Genomic DNA, 19,978 nt, shown 5'->3' with positions numbered 1-19,978 from the left:
TGGGAAGAAAGGGGCAGCAGGCGTGGTCTGCGCCTTTGAGAACTCATCCTCTCACCTGGTATCAGGGAACCTGCCCTGCCTCCTTTGAGTGAGAAGCCCCCTAAGGCTCTTTGTAGAGTCCCTCAGGGTGACCCTGCCTCTTAGAAACCAATCTATCTATTGAGCATCCCAGGGAATGAATTAGACACTCAGCTAGAGGAAAGAGAAATCCTTTCAATAAAATCATAATCCCTATGTGAGACTAAAAAATTGATGTTGTATGTAGCCCTTCAAATTCTGACTAAATCCCCTATAACAACCAAAATGCTTGTGGACTCATAATGTTTATATGTAAATAAAAGACAATCTACAAAGTGAACAGTGTTCTACTCTCACAACTTGCCTTGGGATTATCCTAGTTTTTTTAAAAAAAGTTATATGGAACACATTTAAAAAATAAAATTTAATTTACATATTTAGTCTCAGCCTAAAGGTTTGTGAATAATAGCGGATATTCACAAAGTGCTTACCATATGCCAGGCAATATTCTGTGGGCTTTGTTTATAGTAACTTACTTAACAGTCATCCTATGAAGTGAATAATAATTATTATCTCCATTTTACAGCTGGGGAAGTTGAGGCACAGAGAGGTGAAGCAACCTCCCCACTGCTGGCAGAGCTGGGATCCAGAGCCTGCCGCCTGGCTCCTGAGGCTCTGCACCCTCCTGTGCTGCCTCTGGAAACCACTGGAAGGAAATTCTGGACTGACAAGAGAGTGAAAGAAATGAACAGTGTATTCAATTCAAACTAGACTGCAGAGCTGGGGATAATCAAGGCCTGGGTGTACATCTGCACTTCAGAACTTCGTGCTCCTCTGGGAGCTAGCTAGCGAGGGGACTCTTGCATAATAAGGGTTCCTATTCCACTATTAACCTCTTTCCTTTCCTGAAGCAAATGCACTGCAGATATGAAAGTTTCCAAACAAGAACATTTTATGGGGACTTACACAACAGAGCCCCAATGGGTGGGTTTTATATCCTCTCTTGAGGCCACATTGCCAAGGACATATGAATCCTTGGTAGTGTAATTCTGAAATAACTAATAGTAAAAGTTCCCTTCCCCTCAATGTAAATCTAGTGCTCCCTTAGGGGAAATCCAATGAAATTCAAGCTCTAGGTTCATAGTGCTCTTTGTGTGGTGATTTCATTCTCCCCAGATTACTCTTTGAGTCATTGATCAGTGTGACAGGGTCTTCAAATCAGCATTTTCTCTGGGTTTGCTTTCAGTCCACCTCTGTATGTTTTTGTTTTCATAATACGTTACACCTTTTCCTTTGCAAATGAAAATATTTACCTTTTTTTTTACTGTACATAAAATACATATAATGGCTGGCAAAAGATTCCACATTTACCTAGGAGATATATATTAACTTGAATGAGTTTTCTTGAAGTCATTGAAAAGCAAAGTAAGTTCCATTCTTTAGATTTCCCTAACTGCTTCTGTTGTTTTCTTTTCACGCTAAAGCACAACTAAGAAGAAAAAAATCAAATGGGTCAATCTCAAAATGTGTAATTATAATCTGGAGATGAAAACACATTCCACTCCTCCTCCCCTGAGTCTGGATTCAAAAGACAAAGTTTGGGCAACAGTTTTTAGCAGTAGTGAAAAAAACGTCCACTTAGCAGTTGCAGGGGGCACACCTACAACTTAACTCTGCAGGTGATAAAAGTCAAGGTCAGCAGCAGCAAAATGATTTGCCAATGATTTAATTTCCTCACTTTAAGCTTTTCTTCTCATTTCACTTGAAAGAAGAAAACAATGACACATTGAACCATAAGGTCCAGAAATAATAACTTTTATAGCTTTCTCCCCTAAAAATACATTTGATCAAAAGCTGCTTTGGGTATCAGAAGAAAGCCTATGGCTAATTTGGTTCAATTCCATTTATTCTGTCTTTATTATACTCTGTCACTTTAAATATTTCTTAAAAGTATTTGAGACATAATAAACCCAAGTCAATGACCTTCACCTGTGGGGCAATTTCAGTTTCCCTCTGGAATAGTCTCAGAGGGTGTTCCTAGTGTCCTGCTAGCATCCAGTGAAGTCACAGTGGTGACATCCTCGATCGGTCAGGAGAGATTTGGGACTTCTGCAGAAACAGATACAGGCTCCTCTTTTCCACCCCTTCCTCAGCCATAGCGATATGTCTGTGGGGCGGGGTAGGTAAAACAGAGAGAAGGCAGCTATTCTGATGAAGCCAAACCTTACAGATGTTTGAAGCGAAGATCGTTTTAGGGTGTGGTTACCTGAGAACCGCTCCCAAACGAGCACGTGTCTGTGGGGACAGAGGCAGGGGTACAGAGTGGCTGGTGAGCCACCTGCCGTGTGAGGGGCTGGGCTCTGGCCGGACCGACCCGCAGAGCAACACAAGAAGGTGGAGGTCAGTCTTTTAAATCTGGTGGGCCAAGCATCACACTCAAATTAGGTGAACAAATAGGTCCAGATTAGCAAGTTTAGGGAATAGCTAAGCTTGCAGCATGCTTCCTATTTTGTCAAGTCCTAAGAAGCACTGTGTCAGGGAGCCCTAGACAGATGAGGGACTCAGTCTTGAAAGGATATAACGCAGTCACTCACCACGTGAGATAAGAAGGGAGGGGTGGGCAGAGCACGGGAGGAAAGAGAAGAGAAAGAAACATTTCTAAGGCTATTTTTGAGCATTTGAAACATGTATACAATGCCACTTTTGACTTTATTACAGGTATGCAGATGAGGGAGAGAGCAAGCAATATGAAAATTCACCATCCTGGAGAAATGAAAAATCTTTCCGCTTATGCATTTACATGTAAAACATGCTGGCCTGCATACCACATTAGAGTATAATGTTCATGTATAACATTCTCCCTGAGGCCACATTCCAGAACTTTCCTCTGGCGATTAGCCTGAAAAATGCTCTGCTGACACTCACTAATATGACAATTAAGAAGGTTTTTTTCCCCCTCTTTGGGAATAAAACACTCACCCAGGGTTTATTTTTGTGATTTATAGCAATGGGGGCCCATGCCAGCCACAGAATTCAGTGCTGCCTGCAAATGTATTTATGATCTGCTTTAAAGGTACAGTGATTTTCTGGCTCTCACTGTGGTTGCCTACATGTCTGTACTGTTTTCATGGAGGGAGTGAAGGGTGGGGAAAGCAGAATTGATCAGATTTGTCTTTCATCTTTAAAAGAGTAAGGAAATTTCAGGGCGCCTGGGTGGCTCCATTGTTAAGCGTCTGCCTTCGGCTCAGGTCGTGATCCCGGGGTCCTGGGATCGAGCCCCACATCGGGCTCCCTGCTCCACGGGAAGTCTGCTTCTCCCTCTCCCACTCCCCCTGCTTGTGTTCCCTCTCTCGCTATCCCTCTCTCTCTCTCTCTGTCAAATAAATAAAATCTTAAAAAAAAAAAAAGTAAGGAAATTTCAAAATCTAAGTATTAATCCATTTTAACAAAAATACTCAATGTAGATTTTATACATTCTCAATTATATATTTGAGTTTTAAAAGTTAAATTTCTAAATAAAATCATAATCAAAGAATGGTAAACTTATGTCTGCATAAAAATTAAATGGATTATGATTTTGCCAATCTAAACTGATACTTTTTGTAAAATTTTCTCTTTCATATAATGAAATAGAGTGAGGGCATCTGCTAGAAACATTGGATAGGGAAGCCAGTCGGAGCATTTCCAGGGACCTGGCGGCAAACCCACAGCACACAGATGAGATAATAGCATTCACTGAGGACAAGTAGATCTTTTAGGTTAGGCTTCTGCAACAATTTGTACTGTAAAACAAATGGAAAAAAAAAACAAAACAGTTTTAAACTCACGTTAGAGCTATGACTTGATATGCATGACTTGATAAATGTTTGCTGAGTGAATATTATTTTATTTTCTCCAATGGTATTTCATCAGGGCCATAAAGGGTAAAATACACCATTATGTCATGTGTCCTTAAGGAAGAATAAAATGCTGCTAATTAAACTGTGGTACAACCTAATTTCAGTGGTGTGGGAAAAAAAAATCTTAGAATCAATGAAATAGAGTAAGACTGAAGCCTACTACTTATTTCCAAATTCCAGGCTATGATGTTTTTGCAGAAGAATCCATTGGTTGATGACAAAGAGCACTAATGGCCTGCAGCAAATCACACTAGGGGATTCTTATTCCCTGACTCAAACATTTCTGTTCAGGTTACACCAGGCTGAGTAAATTCCATGATATGTTATAGGTTGATTACATATGAGCAACTCATGTCCTTCTTAACTGACTGGAGATCCTCCTAACCCCTTACTACATAGTCTCTAGGGTCTGGTTCTCTTCCATATCACAGTCCCTCCAGTATACACACAGCATACACAAATCACACACATAATGTTCTCACACATACACAGGGCTCAGCACAACTTCCTTATGCTACCGTCTTATGCTCTCACCATAAACATCTCAGGAGTGATGAGCATGCCTTATCTACACAAAGAGTGAATGAGTGAGTATGGAAATGCTTGATTGAAGACAGAGCACTGTCTAATCCAAGCTCCATTTTCTTGTTCTTAGTTGATATGATTTCAGGTGATGCTGCTTCTCTAAGGGCCTTTTTTGGCTTCCGTGATCCTTCTTCTCCTGGTTCCATCTATTTCACATTCTTCTTCAGCCTGCCCTTTAAGCCTAAGTGTTCCCTAGTGTTCCACTCTTGACCCTTTTCTTCCCCTTCACCTCTTCTAAGTGACCTGCTCTTTTGGCCTTAATCAGATCCAACAAATGACTTGTCCAAGGCCAGACAACCAGTTGGTAGGAAAAGACCTCAGCTCCTATTTCTAGTCAATAAACATATTTACTTATTATGCTCAATTCTTTGTAGGCACTAAGAGACACAAAATAAACAGGACACAGACTTTGCCCTCCAGGAGTGGAAAATCTAGTAGATCTCACACATGGAGTCTAGGGCCTTTCTGAAGTCAGTACAGAAGCTCTGAGCTGTCTCAAACAAAAATACATTTCAGCCATGTCAGACTAAACCAGACTATCCTCTTAGGCAAGGCTTCCTAAGCAATCTGTCAGTATCATGGACTCTTCATGGATGTGTGACAAGATTTTGATCAGTGATTATATGAAATTCTCTGTCTCTCTTTTTAGGGGGGAGTACATATTATTTATAGTAGTATGTGTTAGGTGGAATATTTTGCTAAGAAGATGGTATGAGTAGGTTAAGAGAGTATTAAATTTTACTGTGCATTAGGAGACAAGAGGAGTAAGCAAAACAAGTATGGCAGTTGTGCGAGTTTACATAGGCAATATGAGGTCCATACTGCATAGTAATTCTCTCACTGTAATTATTGCTGATGTATGTAACAGTATTTTACATTAATTCCTTTTAAGTGTGCCCTTAAAACTTGTGTCATGGACTTCCATTTAAACACGGCAAATAAAACACATGAAATCCCACCGACATGAGAGTAAAGAAATCAAAAAGGCATAAATCCATAAGGCTGAGGGCAACAGGGGCATACATGAGGTGTCAGCAGATTTGTAGAGCTTGAAAAGGATGGACAAGTGGTAATTTACTTAGCCTAACTGATGAAGCCTGCAGTGAAGGAAGTGACCCAAAGGCAATACAATGTAGAATACAGAATCTTGGTTATATTCAGGAGTTAGTGATGCCCAGTTCCTCTACAAGTGGTAGTGTAGGTTGAAGTCAACACAGGAGGCTTGGCTGACATTTTCCATAAGGAATAGTTAGATCTCTTTCCCCATTCTTTGAAAGCAAGTATTCACCATTCTATCAGAATAGGTAAGATTTACTCTTGAAGAGGTTGAACTAGAGAGGTTCTGAACTTTTGGTTCATACTGAATACAAGAAGCTTAAGTGAAAGACTACATGGTAAATGTGAGATTTATTCAGGTTTCTTCTTCCACTCAGCTCTCAGAACAGAGGCAGCCATAATGCTACTCCTCAGGCTACTGGGGATTTATCCCTCAGGAAATTACCCAACATACATGTGGATCTCCCCCAGTGAAGCACCAGCCCCCTACTGGTCAACAAGCCCCAATGATGCATAGAAAGCTTCCAATCAGTGTTTTAGTGCCTCAGTCTTAAATGTGAATAGACAGCCAGGGATTATCAGAGAATTAAGAAAAGTTTCTAACTTGACTGAATTACAGAGACTCAATGAAAGGTGAGAAAAGGGGGAATTTGGAAGAAACAGAAGCAATGCAAAGGGAAGAAAACAATACATCATAATCAATTTTCATAGATATTAGAAAAATATTACACTCATGAAAGAGATATGAGAAATAATAAAAATCCACATTAGGAGAATAAGAAAATGTTCTTAGAAATTTTTTTTAAATGATAGAAATGAAAGTTGAAGAAATGTCCCAGATTTGAGGGAATCTGCTAAGAAGAAATTGACAAAAAGATGAAAAATGGGAGGAAAAGATTCAACATTCAAACAACAGATACTCCAGAGAGAAAGAAAAGTGAAAAAGTATGTGAAAAAATTATTGAAGAAATAATACAAGAAATTCCAAGAACTGAGGAATCCGAGCCTCCAGATCAAAAGGGCCCACAGGATACCCAGCTCCTTAAACAACAAAAGATCCTCACCAAGGCATATCATGATGAAATTTCACAACATAAATGTTTCCAGTGGGGGAATAAAAACAGACAGTTCACATACAAAGGGCTAAGAATCAGAGCACCCAGTTTGTCAGTAGGAACATGGAAGCAAGAATAAAAATTATGAGAAAAAATTCCTTCCCATGTAGATTTCTATACCCAGCCAAAATATTAAGTATGAGGTGAGAATGAAGACAATTTTGGACACACAAGCCTTTCATGTACCTCCCAAGCATGCCTTTTTAGGAGTTTCTGAAGGAAGTATTCCACTGAAATGAAGGGAGAGAATGAGAAGACATTGGACCCAGGAATCAGAAGATCCATATTTGAGAAAGGTGAAAGGAATTCTCAGGAGGATGGTGAATGGGGGCTTAACAAAGGATGTCTTCATGAAAAAAATGAACTGACAGATTACTTGACATAATTATATGATGTTTTAAGTGGTGGATATTACTCTGATAAAAACAAAAACTTAAATTTAAAGAAGACGCACAGAGGATGGTGCTTCCAGCCTCCCGAGGTCCAGTGCCCTAAACTCTGTGAATCCATACAGAAAGAAAGACAGAAAAGAGAGAAAGAATGAAAGAGAAACTAAGGCTTAAGGAACCAGAGCACTGCCTGCAACAAGGGGGCGAATTCAGAAAGCCCACCCTACTTCTAGAACAGTATCTGACTGGGCCACAAGCTGCAGGGTGAGTGCTGGGTGTGACACACATGAAGGTGCACTGGAAATCTTCAACAGGGGAGTCGCAGAGTTTGTGTTAACACATGCTGACACGGTGCGTTGCAGGTGTGCCCGTTATCTAATAGAACGTCCAAGTCATTTGATACAGTAATTATGAATCCTCCTTTTGGGAATGAAAATAAAAAGGGGATAGATATGAGTTTTCTGAAGGTTGCTTTGGAAATGGCAAGAATAGCAGTATATTTATACAAATTCTCAACTGGAAAACACAATAATAAGAAAGCTACAGAATGGAAAGTCAAGATCAATACTACTCCAAAGCTGCAATACAACCTACAGCATCATATTAATTTCTTAAAAAGAAATCAGTAGACATGGAAGTGGACCTAATTTGGTTTTCTTTTTAAAAACCTCCAGATAGGGACGCCTGGGTGGCTCAGTCGGTTAAGCATCTGCCTTTGGCTCAGGTCATGATCCCAGGGTCCTGGGATCGAGTCCCACATCGGGCTCCCTGCTCCGCGGGGAGCCTGCTTCTCCCTCAGCCTCTGTCTCTCTCTCTCTCTGTCTCTCATGAATAAATAAATAAAATCTTTAAAAAAAAAAAAATTAAAAAAAAAACAAACAAAAAACCTCCAGATAAAAGCACCTTAAAACCTAATTAATGAATACAAAATTTGTTATTAAAAAAAAAGATGTCACGAATTATAGATATATTTTTCAGGAATGTAATAATGATATTGTGATTATGTATTTTTGAAAAGTCATCATAGTTCACAGAACATACACAAATATTTACAAATGGTATGATATGTGTCTAGGATATGCTTCAAAATAAAATGGGGTGGGCAGACAATAGGTTAAAAATCAAACAGTACTGGTCATGAGTTGATGATTTTTTTTTTTTAAAGATTTTATTTATTTATTTGACAGAGATAGAGAGAAAGCACAAGTAGGCAGAGTGGCAGGCAGAGGGAGAGGGAGAAGCAGGCTCTCTGCCGAGCAGGGAGCCGGACGTGGGGCTCGATCCTAGAACCCCAGGATCATGACCTGAGCCGAAGGCAGCCGCTTAACCGACTGAGCCACCCAGGAGCCCCATGAGTTGATGATTTTTGAATATTGGGATCCATTATACTATTCTGTCTACTTTTGTATATATTTGACATTTTCCAAATAAAAGCTTACCAAAAAAAAAAAAAAAAAAGGTGCCTTCAACAAAATTGAGAATCACTGTAACCATAAGAAGCATTTTTTATAGCCAAGCAAAGATGATTAGCACCTGACTTTGTTCATAACAGAAGTTGGAGGCAAATTTATTACTCTTTAACAGCTTTGGGAGACTACAACAAAAATGAACAGGAATTTGGTATCTAACCCATACCACTTCCATGACTGACTTAGTTCTCTTAAGAACTATAAATGCTCTAGAGCCTCCGTCTGGTGTTAGGTGTCGCCATTTAAAAATATTTACTGAGGGGGCACCTGGGTGGCTCAGTTGGTTAAGCGTCTGACTCTTGATTTCAGCTCAAGTCATGATCTCAGGGTCATGAGATGGAGCCCCACGTAGGGCTCCGCGCTAAGCATGGATCCTGCTTGAGATTCTCTCCCTCTCCCTCTGCCCCTCCCCTGCTCACATTCTCTCTCTCTCTCTCTCTCAAAAAAAAAATTAAAATATTTATGGAGCTTGTTTCTTAGTGGTTAAAACATGTAATAGTGTATATCAATAACATCTTTTATTTGGTGAAATATAGTAGATGGGTTTAGGAGAAAAAAGTGGCAATTAAAATATGACACACTCTAACAATGTTTCCTAATTTCATAAATGTTAAGATGAAAAAAAAATGGCCTCTTGGAATTGATGAAACACAGTATTTTTCTAAAGAGCATCCTTTCTTATTCTGACCCTTTATCCCCACGCTAAATCAATCTTCAGAATCAGTAAACCCACAAAATAATATCTGTCTCCATCTTGTTTGACAACCTCCTCCTACTTGTCCCCACAGCAATAATTTGAAAACACCAGCTTCGTGTGCCTCTTCTGTCCAATGCCAAGCAAAAAAATACTCAGAAAATGAATAAACATTTCCTTTTGTGCTGTTCGGAGTGCATCACGTTCAGTAGGTCCTAGTGACCGACTAACATGCCCACATAAGCACAGACTTCCACCCTCTAACAGTCAGGATTTCTTATCACAAGGAACAGAAACTAGCTCTGCCTATTTTAGTTGAAAAGGAATATGTTCTGAAGGTAAACTATAGACTCTCCAGGAGGGCCAGAGAACTAGGTTTAGAGGTTATGTAGCCAAAAATAACCCTTAAAATGATGGCATGGAGCAGGTCCAGTGAAGACACCTCTCCTGCTGCCACCGGGTCCAGACTCTGGAGCAAGCCCCGCTGATCCCCCAGCACGGGGCAAGGGGTGTTGCTGTCTGGAGCAGCTACCACTGGGGCAGAGTCTGGGTCATGGGTCCAGGATGCAAGCCTGATGTATCTAGCATTTTAGCTCCTATGGTGGGGATTGGGCTCTGCCTCATAATGTGGGAGAGCCCCCAACATGGGAAAGGGGTTCAGATGACAGCGTTCAAAAGGAACAAGTGTTGGGGCGCCTGGGTGGCTCAGATGGTCGAGCGTCTGCCTTCGGCTCAGGTCATGATCCCAGGGTCCTGGGATCAAGTTCCGCATCGGGCTCCCTGCTAGGCGGGGAGCCTGCTTCTCCCTCTGCCTCTGCCTCTCTCTCTCTCTCTCTGACTCTCATGAATAAATAAATAAAACATTAAAAAAAAAAAAAAGGAACAAGTGTCCACTTGACCCTATAAAGAAATACTTTTGAAAGCCAAAACACAATGTAGAGTAGTGGAGTACACAGTGAGTACACGGAGTGAACACATGTTCGCCTTCCATCTTTGTCGAAGTTGATTAGGTGTACTGTGCAATTTTATATTAAAACCTGGACACATGCCTATTTTATGGCTATTCAAAATACATATCATTTTGAACTAGGAATTTTAATTATGATCTTAGATAATGAAAGAATACTTGGAAATAGCCTTTTAAATTTAACCCAGTGGTGGTCACAGAATAGATGCACTTACTTTAAGTGATGACTGATTAATTACCTAGGGAATAATCATTAAGTAGAAAAGAATAAGGATAGATATTCACTATAAATCAACAAAAGGATGTATAATAGTTGCATGTTACATAAATATTACTGAATCGGGCTGAGTTGGACATTGGCAGACTCACGTATAGGTGCCTGGGAGCTCAATTTGAACTGCATCATCAGATTTAAGAGGTGCTTTTACGGTCATGTGATCCAGCGTCCATACCAACAAAGGCAGTCCCCCTTGTTACATCCCTGACAGGTGGTCCACAATGCATCATTTTGAGTATAGTGTATTATATTGTTTGTTTCTGATACGGACTCTATTCATCTATGAATCTCACCAAAGATAGCATTAATTTCTTTTGTCTTGTTGGTTAATACTCAAGTGACCTAAAACTATTTTTTACAACCCAAACTGCTGTTAAGCTAGGAATTCCATTCCATGTCCTTGGGCAGCTGATTTTAGAACCTAAATGAAGCCAACATCTATTCTTTTTAAACATAGTCTTAGTTTCAGCCCTTGCTCTGGGCTCAGGGATATCAAGTTTAATAGTGATTGTCATTCAAATTCACTAGTGCTTTGAGCTTTGCATCATCAGCAAACGTAATATACATAAAGTCTAAGTATACCTGAGTCATTGATAAAATTGTAGAAATGTCAGAGTCAAGGCAAGAGCTCTGAAGCAGGCCAACACGAACCACCTTCTATGTTGGCTTCCACACCTATGAACATTCTTTGGGTACAGCTGATCAACCCAGCTATTAGACCACATCCTAGACCTCATTTCTGTATCTCATCCACAAAGATTACTCAAGAGCCTGGTTTACAGATACGTCCCAAAAGGACTGTGAAGATTTAAAAATCTGATGGTCTGGCTCTATTTTAAATACTCTTGGTTATCTACAATTTAAAAGAGCAGTAGGAGAAATTTCTGATTCAACACAAAACTCTTCAGTGAAGCAAAAACTATAACCCAGTCCTTTTGTAAGTCTTGATTTTCATATGCTGGGTTTACTATTGGGCTACGTAGACATTGTATATGAGTCAATATGAAAGTCAAAATTCTACATTAGGCATTTTAATATAGGCTTTAAAAATTAATGATGAGCATAATGCACATTTTAATTAAAACAACTTTGATAAATGCTTACCGTTTTAAGAGAATGTATGATTTAACTTTTTTTTTAAAACAATTGTTTTAAGTTTTTTTGCTAACTTAAATGGATTCTAAGACCAAAGAAAATCTAATTAAAATTAAAGTGTTCTACTGGAATGTAGAATCTTTAGAAAATCTGGCTTCTAAATTCTGAAGGGTGGAACATTCTTATTCTTCTTCTGAAGGAAAAAGGAAGAAATGTACTTGTATAGTAAATTCATTGCAGGGATCGATTTACACTTAAAATATTTATAATGCCAACTGGTGATGTAAAAAAAAAGGGGGGGGGGACAGAGTTTATGATGTCATTGATATTTGCTAAGCCAAAAAGCAGCTGTGGGATAAATAAATTGTTAGTTTCACCATGAATGAAACCTTCAAAACACATAGCAGCTTTTTGCCATCTAGTTGTACAAGGGAAATAGGAGGGAGAGTTATTGCAGCTGAAATAAGCTCTTATACGAAGCATTCTCATTAACCAAGTCCTAATATCAATAGTTAAAATGGAAACTACATTTAAAAACTATGTAAAGACCTTTGAGTTCTGCAGTTATTAGCTTGTTTGAGACTGATTTTTTAAAGGGGTTTAATAAGCTCTTCTTAAGCATTTACCGCAATCATCTTGCTTTGTACCGAAAAAGCAAAAAATGAAACAGAGCAAATTGTGAATTATTTCAATGGTGTCTAAAACAGCAGAGGGTACACAGACAATATACAAATTGTCTAATTACCCTGAAAATGAAGTTATTTATCCCTTAAAACAGTAGTAAAAGCTAACATTTATTTTATAGACATAGAGGATTGGAGTTGGCATAATTTTCTTTTTTAAATGCGCCTTTCATTTTATAGCACAGAAACTGATGTAAAATAAGACTTGCTTGTGGTCAGCGTAAGTGTGCTGGAGGGTTCAAAGCTCCTGGGAGGCAAGAACACACTGTCTTCAGATTCTTTAAATTCAGAGTATTTACTGAGGACTTAGAATGTGAACCGAGCACACAATTTCAGTTAAAGCTCTCTCGGGGTGATAGTGCACATAAGCTGTCATTAGAGACCACTGCAGTAAGCCTTTCTTTAATAAGCCATATCCATGGGAAATCTTGCTGAAAATAAAACCTGTGGTCTAATTGCCTGGAAATTTTAGTAAGTTCAGTATGTCCTAGATCACTTTTTTTCTCATCTATCAGAATTATAAGGCAAGACACGTTTGGCAGACACTTACAAAGAGGAGCGGTACAAATACCTGAAATAGAACTTTTTTTTTTTTGCTCTATTTTAAAGGATAATCCTTTGATAAGAAAGACCCTAATTAACTACTTCATTATGCATTTTAGCATAGAGTAATTTTTATGATTTTTAAGACTTACTATAAAATATGAAGTGGAAATTTAACCATCTGGATACTCAAACATATGAGCCTCTTCTGAAGATGGTCCCTCAGATAACTAGATTTGTTGACAGAAGTGCTATCTAGAATGGCACCCTGTGTCCTTTGCTTGAGATTGACAAATCGGAATCTTTGAGTTCTCTACATGGCTGTACTGGTTTGATCTTTAACTTCTCTGGAAACTGCCTGTGCTGATTAATAGTGAAGGCACCCGCAGGGTTTTCAGACACGAATGTAAGTGGTGTGCTATTTTTTGGAATTAGTTGCATTTGGAATATTCTGAGTAGGTACTCTCTGGTACTACAAGCATATGGTCAGTCATTTTCACACAGTGCTATTTCTGTAAAATCTACATTCTTTCCACCATCAGAATATGCTTCCTTAAAGGTAGCTGGACAACATCAGAAAATGATTGCAAGTTAGTATCTTTTCCTACTTGAGGCAGTAGATCTGCTAAAACCAAAACATCTGCTAATCCTTTTTCAGAAGTTCATGCCAGAAGCAACTGAATATTGATAGACATCTCAATATTACACTTAAACATCTACTTTCATACCAAACACTATAAAACGCTATACTCCAGTGTTACTTGATGACTGTTTACCTGAGGAAACCAGGACGGTAGCGGAATAGTGAAGCAGGACTTAGGGTATTAGGCAAAGGGCAGACCAACTGCTTTTTTAAATGCAATGAGATGCATTCACCCATTAGCGAGCCCTGCACTTGTCCCATCTCTGCTCCCTCCCATCAGCAACTCTTTAAAGTCTCTTTCTGAATCTCTTTCTCACTTCCCTCCTCAGCAGGCCACTCTGTCCTCTAACTGAAGCCTTCAAGTAAGACCCTTCAACTTCTGGCTCTCCTCCACTAGCTATAAACCCAGGGGTTGTTTTCCTCCCAGAATAAGGATAAGATCTCACTCTCTTATTCAAGGCCCCTCAAAAGTGCTGGTCATCTCACTCCCCGACTGGAGCTGCCCAGCAGAATTCAGTGTTGCTGCCTGGCTCCTAGGCCCACTTGGCGTAGCAAGTTTCATGTCTCATGACGTAGATCTCCCCCCCCCCCCCCCCCCCCCCCCCCCACACTGCCCCTACTCATCTTCACAGCTTTGGCACCTCTCACTAAGCCTAGCAAGCAGAGGTACTCAACAAATATGTGTTGAACTGAAACTACGAACTTTTAAGCATGAGTTATTTTCAATAGCTTGAACCAGAAATGAGCTTGTCCCAGATTGTCTGCAGAACAGCATATGATTCCTGCTCCACTTTATTTTCAACCCATAAGTGACCCAAAAACGAGTGAGAAATTTCCAGTGACTAGAGTTGCTAGATAAAATACAAGTTGCTCCATTAAAACTGAGTTTCAGATAAACAACAAATATTTTTTTAAGTATAAGTATGTCGCAAGAAGTGCATGGGGCATACTTAAACTAAAATCAATTATTCATTGTTTATCTGAAATTCAAATTTAACGGGGCAGCCTGTATTTTTACTTGCTAAGTCTGACAGTTCAACCAGTGACTCCTTAAAAATTCTAAAGATGCTTCTTTAGAGCACTTGGAGGTTTGTGTCCCAGCTCTGCAAACTTCTCAGTTGGGCAGATTTTGTCTTTTATTGCAGCTGGGTTTCTTTCTGAACATCTCAGTAACACGCTTTAGGAAATGCTGTTTATATAATTTCCATTTATTTTACTAATTTATATAACTCCTTTCCAATATCTGTTAATAATTTTAGCAGAAAGAACACTGTAGCGTTGCTCAAAATCTCTTACAAAGCTGATATTCAGTTATTACTATGCCTGAGTCAAGTCCTATCTACATGTGTTAATAATTAATAATTTTTAAAAATTTAATATTTTCAATTAAGCCAGCAAAACACAATATTGAAAATAAGTAAGTCTTTCATTTTGGGGCTTTTCTTCATTAATCAAGCACAGTGAGACATACTGTCCTCACTCAGAGGCTGGGGAGAAGCAGCCCGGCAGGCGGAGCCGGGGCTGTGATGTAACTGCAGTGGGTCTTTGTTGGAGAAGGCGCCCCTAAATGGGAACATCTGTAAACCCAAGCGCTTCAGCGTCAGTGTGAATGGGCTGGAAAGCGGAAAGAGTTGCCTCTTTTAGTTTCCTGTAAATCTTGGAGGCTTGAAACCTTGGTCAACAGAAGAATTCCTCCCAGGTCGTTGAAAGACACACCTGTCTCAGTAAGGAAAGAAAAAAGCAGGTTTCTTCTGCAAAGGAGTACCGTGGGAGAGTGCTAACTGCTGTGTGCGTGGGTTTACCGACGGTGACGGCGCAGTGGGCGTGAAGGGGACGGCGTGTTCCCGTCCTGAAAGTTCCCACATTAATGCGTTCCTCTTTCAGTGTGCTTGACAGGGACTGCTCACTGCTTATTCCCACGAAAGCAACAAGGAGCGAGAAATGCGTCCCTAAGGAGAGGGATACCGGAGTGCACCTTCCTCAGATCAGCTGGACTGACCCGAGCTTCAGCTTCTAGGGGAGAATGACTAAGTCCGCCGCACCTGCCGGTGTCACCAGGGGATAATGAATTAGGACGTTGATCCCGACACCAGCACCTGCTTTCCACCATGTTGGCAGCTCCGGTTGGGGACGGCTGTCAGGCGAGCTGCCGGCACCGCACGCACACTGCAGAGATGCAGAACAATGCCTGGACGCCTGCCCACCACCGGGCTCTCCAAATGACACGCTCAGTCTATGGGGCCATGCCCAAGCTCACGGGGGTCAGGAGCGGCATCTCCCCGGTCGGTGCGAGACAGGGAGGACATTTGGAAAGCTAAGGCACGGGGTTTCCGCCCGGCTGTGCAGCGGGGCTGACAGACACCCTCGGTGAACTTGAGCTGGAGCAAGCGAGCCTGCGAGGTCGTTCCTGAAATATTCAGAAGGCGTGTGAGCGGACTCGCCGCTTAGAGCTGGAGCAGGAGCACGCCGAGCAGGAGCGGCCCGCGGCCACGCTCGGGGGCAGAAGGCACTCGCGACGGCAGCCCGCCGCCCCACTCCGCGGTCCGCCGCCCGCCGCTCCCCACACGCCCGTTCCTTCTACCTGCCCGGGAAGGAGAGATGCTCTCCAAGTGAGCAGTTTCCTGGCAGTTGCAGGAGCCCCTCAGACGGCCCCTCGGGGACCGCAGCGCGGAAGACCCCCTGCCCCGCAGGCCCGCACCGCCCCTGGGGCCCAAGGCCGCGGCGCGGGGGGGGCAGGACCCGGGTCGGCCACTCGCCGGGGCCAGGCCGCCCTCGGCGTCCCCGCCTCCCATGTTGGCCTCTGCCAGGGATGTCTCCTCCAGAGCCCCCGTTCGGTCGCTAGGTGACCCGCGTCCGGGCCGAGACGCAAACGGCCTCCCGCGCGGCCCCGCAGCCCGCGGGTGTTAGTTCTGGGGGGGCCGGAGGGGGAAAGGATGACGCTGGGTACCTGGTCCTGGTTGCCCCCCGAAGCCCCTGCACCGAGACAGCGCGCACTCTCATTCCAGCCCCTCTCTAGTCACAGCCCTGACCTCTCGGCTGCGCCCCAGACGCAACGCAGCTCGCAGGGTGCCGCGTCCTCGTCACCACCCCCCTGCTCTCCAAGGGCATTCGCCCCTCGCCCCTCTGCCCCTGCGGGGTCGGCCCAGGCGCGGCGACTCACCCGGACCCCGGCGGCGGCGGGAAGCTCAGCAGGTCCCGGCGCGCGGCGGCCGGGTCTCCATGCCCGCCCTCCGCAGGCGCTCGGGCTGCGCGCTCGGAGGCGGCGCTGGACGCGGTCCGTCCGTCCCCCGCGCCGCGGCTGCACAGGGTGGCCGCGGCTGCCGCACTGGCTGCGGGCGCGGGCGGGGCGGGGCGGGGGCGGGCCAGGAATCTGGGTCGCGGGGAGCGGAGCGAGCCGGGAGGCACCCGGGCGGCCGGCGGCGGGGAGGCGACCGAGAGCAGCCCGCGGAGGGCGTGCGGAGGCTTCCCTGGGAGCGCGACGCGGGCGGCGACTGAGCATGCCCAGTCCCCAGCCGGGGGCGCGGGGCCGGGGGAGGGACCGCCCCTGGCGCCCAGAGCGGGGACGCGGGCGCGGTGGCCCGGTTGGGTCGCGCCGGGCTGACCCGCGGGAGGCGCGGGGACCCGGACACCTGTCAGCGTGTCCTGCAGAGAGCCCTGCAATGAGGGGCAAGGTGTGCTTCTCGCTTGCTCCCCAGAGAATTGTCCAGAAGGCAAAGTTTGCTTTAGCTCAGCTCCGGCCCTTGCGGCCTCACCGAGTGATTCCCGCAATCCTGGCACGCACGTCCCACCTGCCTTCCTGTGCCTGGGGACCAGCCCTCCGGGGTGCGCGGGTAGCACCCGCCTTTTCCGACACCTGGACAGTCGGGTCAAGTTCTCCAAGAGCCAGCTCTTTAATTAGGTGTAATTGAGAGATGCTGTCAGTCCTCCCAGGTCACATATCTGCATTTCAACCAGGGCTTCGAAACAATATCTTCACCCCGGGGTGAATTGTAATGGATGGATGATACACACCGCGGCCTGGGGCTATTTAGGGAGCGCTGCTTCACAGTGCAACAGGAGTGGCCCAGAATGACTCACTTAACACTCTCCGAAACCTGTGCCTTTCTGTGGTGTGGTGCTTCATGTTGAATGAAGAACGTTTTCTCTATATTGCAAGCAAAACGCTGCCTACGTCAGAGGCAGCCTGGGGTCAGGAAAGAGGGTGAGCCTCGAGGTCGGCCTGGATTTCAGTTTCACCTACCACCCCGGTTCCCTAACCATTCTGGGCCTCTGTAGTCATCCCGAGGTGGTGATCCTGACCTCTCTGGATTGTTGTGAGGATTGGGTGCGGCAAGTAGGCAGAGCTCTTGCTGTGCAGTAGGTGTTCACCAAATGAGTCTCTGAGGTTCCACACCTGCTGATCTGTTCTCATGACAGGTTGGGCGGGCCAGTGCTAATCTTGAAATGGTGAACATTTGTGGTGTTGCCTCTTCACATTAAATAACCTTAAACTTGGATCTTTCTAACTTTTTGTTAAAAAATATTAGCCACTGTTACCTTTTCTCTCAACTCTCCAGTTTCTTCCTACTTCCTTGAATAAACCTCTAGGAAAAAAGCTAGACCAAGGCCATATAGAGGGGTGATTCACTATGGGCAGGATTATCCACATAAGAATTTCACTCCATAGTCTTCTAAAAGTGTTTTATTGACTTGCATTCCCCTGTGGTCCTTGTTTCACAACTATTGCACAAAGTAAGGTATGGAAGGAAGTTTACTCTGCATAATACTGTCCACTCTTAAAAGTACTGATGTTCAAAAAGTAAGCTTTTCAGAGGTGCCTGGGTGGCTCAGTCAGTTACGCATCTGACTCTTGGTTTCAGCTCAGGTCATGGTCTCAGGATGGTGGCATCAAGCCCCACGTGGGGCTCTGTGCTGGGCGTGGAGTCTCCTTGAGATTCTCTTTCCCTCTCCCTCTGCATCCCCGCCCCCACTCATTCTCTCTCTCTCTCTCTCTCTCTCTCTCTCAAAAAAGTAAACATTGGGGCGCCTGGGTGGCTCAGTCGTTAAGTGTCTGCCTTCGGCTCAGGTCATAATCCCAGGGTCCTGGGATCGAGCCCCGCATCGGACTCCCTGCTCAGCGGGAAGCCTGCTTCTCCCTCTCCCCCTCCCCCTGCTTGTGTTCCCTCTCTTGCTGTGTCTCTCTCTGTCCAAAAAAAAAGTAAACATTATCTCCAAAACATATCATTTTCTTCATGACACTGTGCCTTTACTTATGGTATCCCACCCTTTCTGGAATACTCTTCCCTTTCCATTCCACTTCACAGAGTCCTACCCACTCTTCAAGTTCAAATGCCACCTTCTTTCCAAAGACTTCCCCAAACCCCACGGCGGAGTTAATACTCCGCTGTCATCCTGCTGTCTGCGTGTGTCACCGTCTAGTGGCATTGTCAAAGCCATCTAAAACAACCTCCCCAGTGACTGTTAGGTTCAGGCACCGTTCCAGGCACCAGGAAGATAGCAACGCACAGGACAGACAGGGTGCCTGCCCTCATGTAACTTATAGTCTCATTTGAAGAAGATAGGCAATAAACACCTAAACGGTAAATAATCACCAAGGACACAGGCCATGTATATTTTTGTCTTTGTGTTATTCATCAGATTAATGTATACAGTCTAGATTCATCCTTCCAAAAACATCAATAAAAATATTAATATTGGCCCTGGGCTGACCAGACTACATGGACATGGATCCCTGACTGGTTGTTGCGGAAGCAATGATTTTTACTCCTTTCATTTGACTCCCTCAGCTAAAACAGTCCTAATCCCAGACCATTCTAGGTAGGTTCCTACAATCCCGTATGAAGAGTGGAAGAGGATGGGGGAAAGCCAGAGAGTTTAGCCCCCACACAAAAGTATATCCTTTCTCTAAATTCAAGGAACGGCATTTCCTGTGGCTGGATTCAACCTGGATTCCCAGCTCTCCTGAGTCCCAGGCCTCTCTTCCAGGATCACGCAGCACTCCCAGTCCCTCCCCTCTCATGATCTTTGGCCTCTATTTATGTCAATAGTTATTCTCTGTTGGACGTCATTTGACAGTTTGGATCTATCTGCTATCTGAATGACTCAAGCTTTTTTCTCTGATTTTCTTATTGTCTGAGTGTGAGACAGACTTGGCACCACTTAGAACCAACTTTTCCAAAGTATACGTGTATACATGTATTCCATAGCCATTAGTGACAGCCCTGCCACTGTTTAAGGTTTAACTCTGGGGCAGGATCTCACTCATCCTTATGTAGACAGCACTTAGCAGATGACCATTATCCAATAGATCCTCAATAAAAGATTGTGAAATGAATGAATGAATGTGTACAGGTTCTCAACTCTTCTTGCTTCCTCAGACTATAGTTCTTTTCTAATTACTCTTTCTACTAACCCTACGATTTGGCTCAGTTTCACCCTTTTCTATTCTACTAATTTCCCCTCCTGCCACAAATCCACAGATCTCTTCCCTTCAGGGTCCACAGAGCATTCTGAAGAAAACCTTAATTCATGAAATAATTTGTGTG

The 19,978-nt window shown here is 43.5% G+C and overlaps 1 protein-coding gene and 1 pseudogene across 3 annotated transcripts in view; one reads left to right on the top strand and one right to left on the bottom strand.

Annotated features, from left to right (window-relative positions):
* The window catches only part of ELMOD1 (ELMO domain containing 1), a 66,399-nt gene extending 49,652 nt beyond the window's left edge, over window positions 1-16,747 (bottom strand). For 2 of the 3 annotated variants that reach the window (XM_032427765.1, XM_032427767.1), the window contains exon 1: window positions 16,594-16,747. The gene's annotated coding sequence lies outside the window, so the exon portion shown is untranslated. The remainder of the gene's footprint in view (window positions 1-16,593) is intronic. The other variant, XM_032427766.1, reaches the window with a different exon arrangement.
* Window positions 3,567-7,726, top strand: LOC116646843 (annotated as a pseudogene).
* Window positions 16,748-19,978: the final 3,231 nt, after the last annotated feature.

This window comes from Phoca vitulina, unplaced genomic scaffold (assembly GCF_004348235.1).
Source record: "Phoca vitulina isolate PV1807 unplaced genomic scaffold, GSC_HSeal_1.0 scaffold38, whole genome shotgun sequence".
NCBI classification, from domain to species: Eukaryota; Metazoa; Chordata; class Mammalia; order Carnivora; family Phocidae; genus Phoca; species Phoca vitulina.
This window is presented reverse-complemented; position numbering and strand designations above follow the sequence as displayed.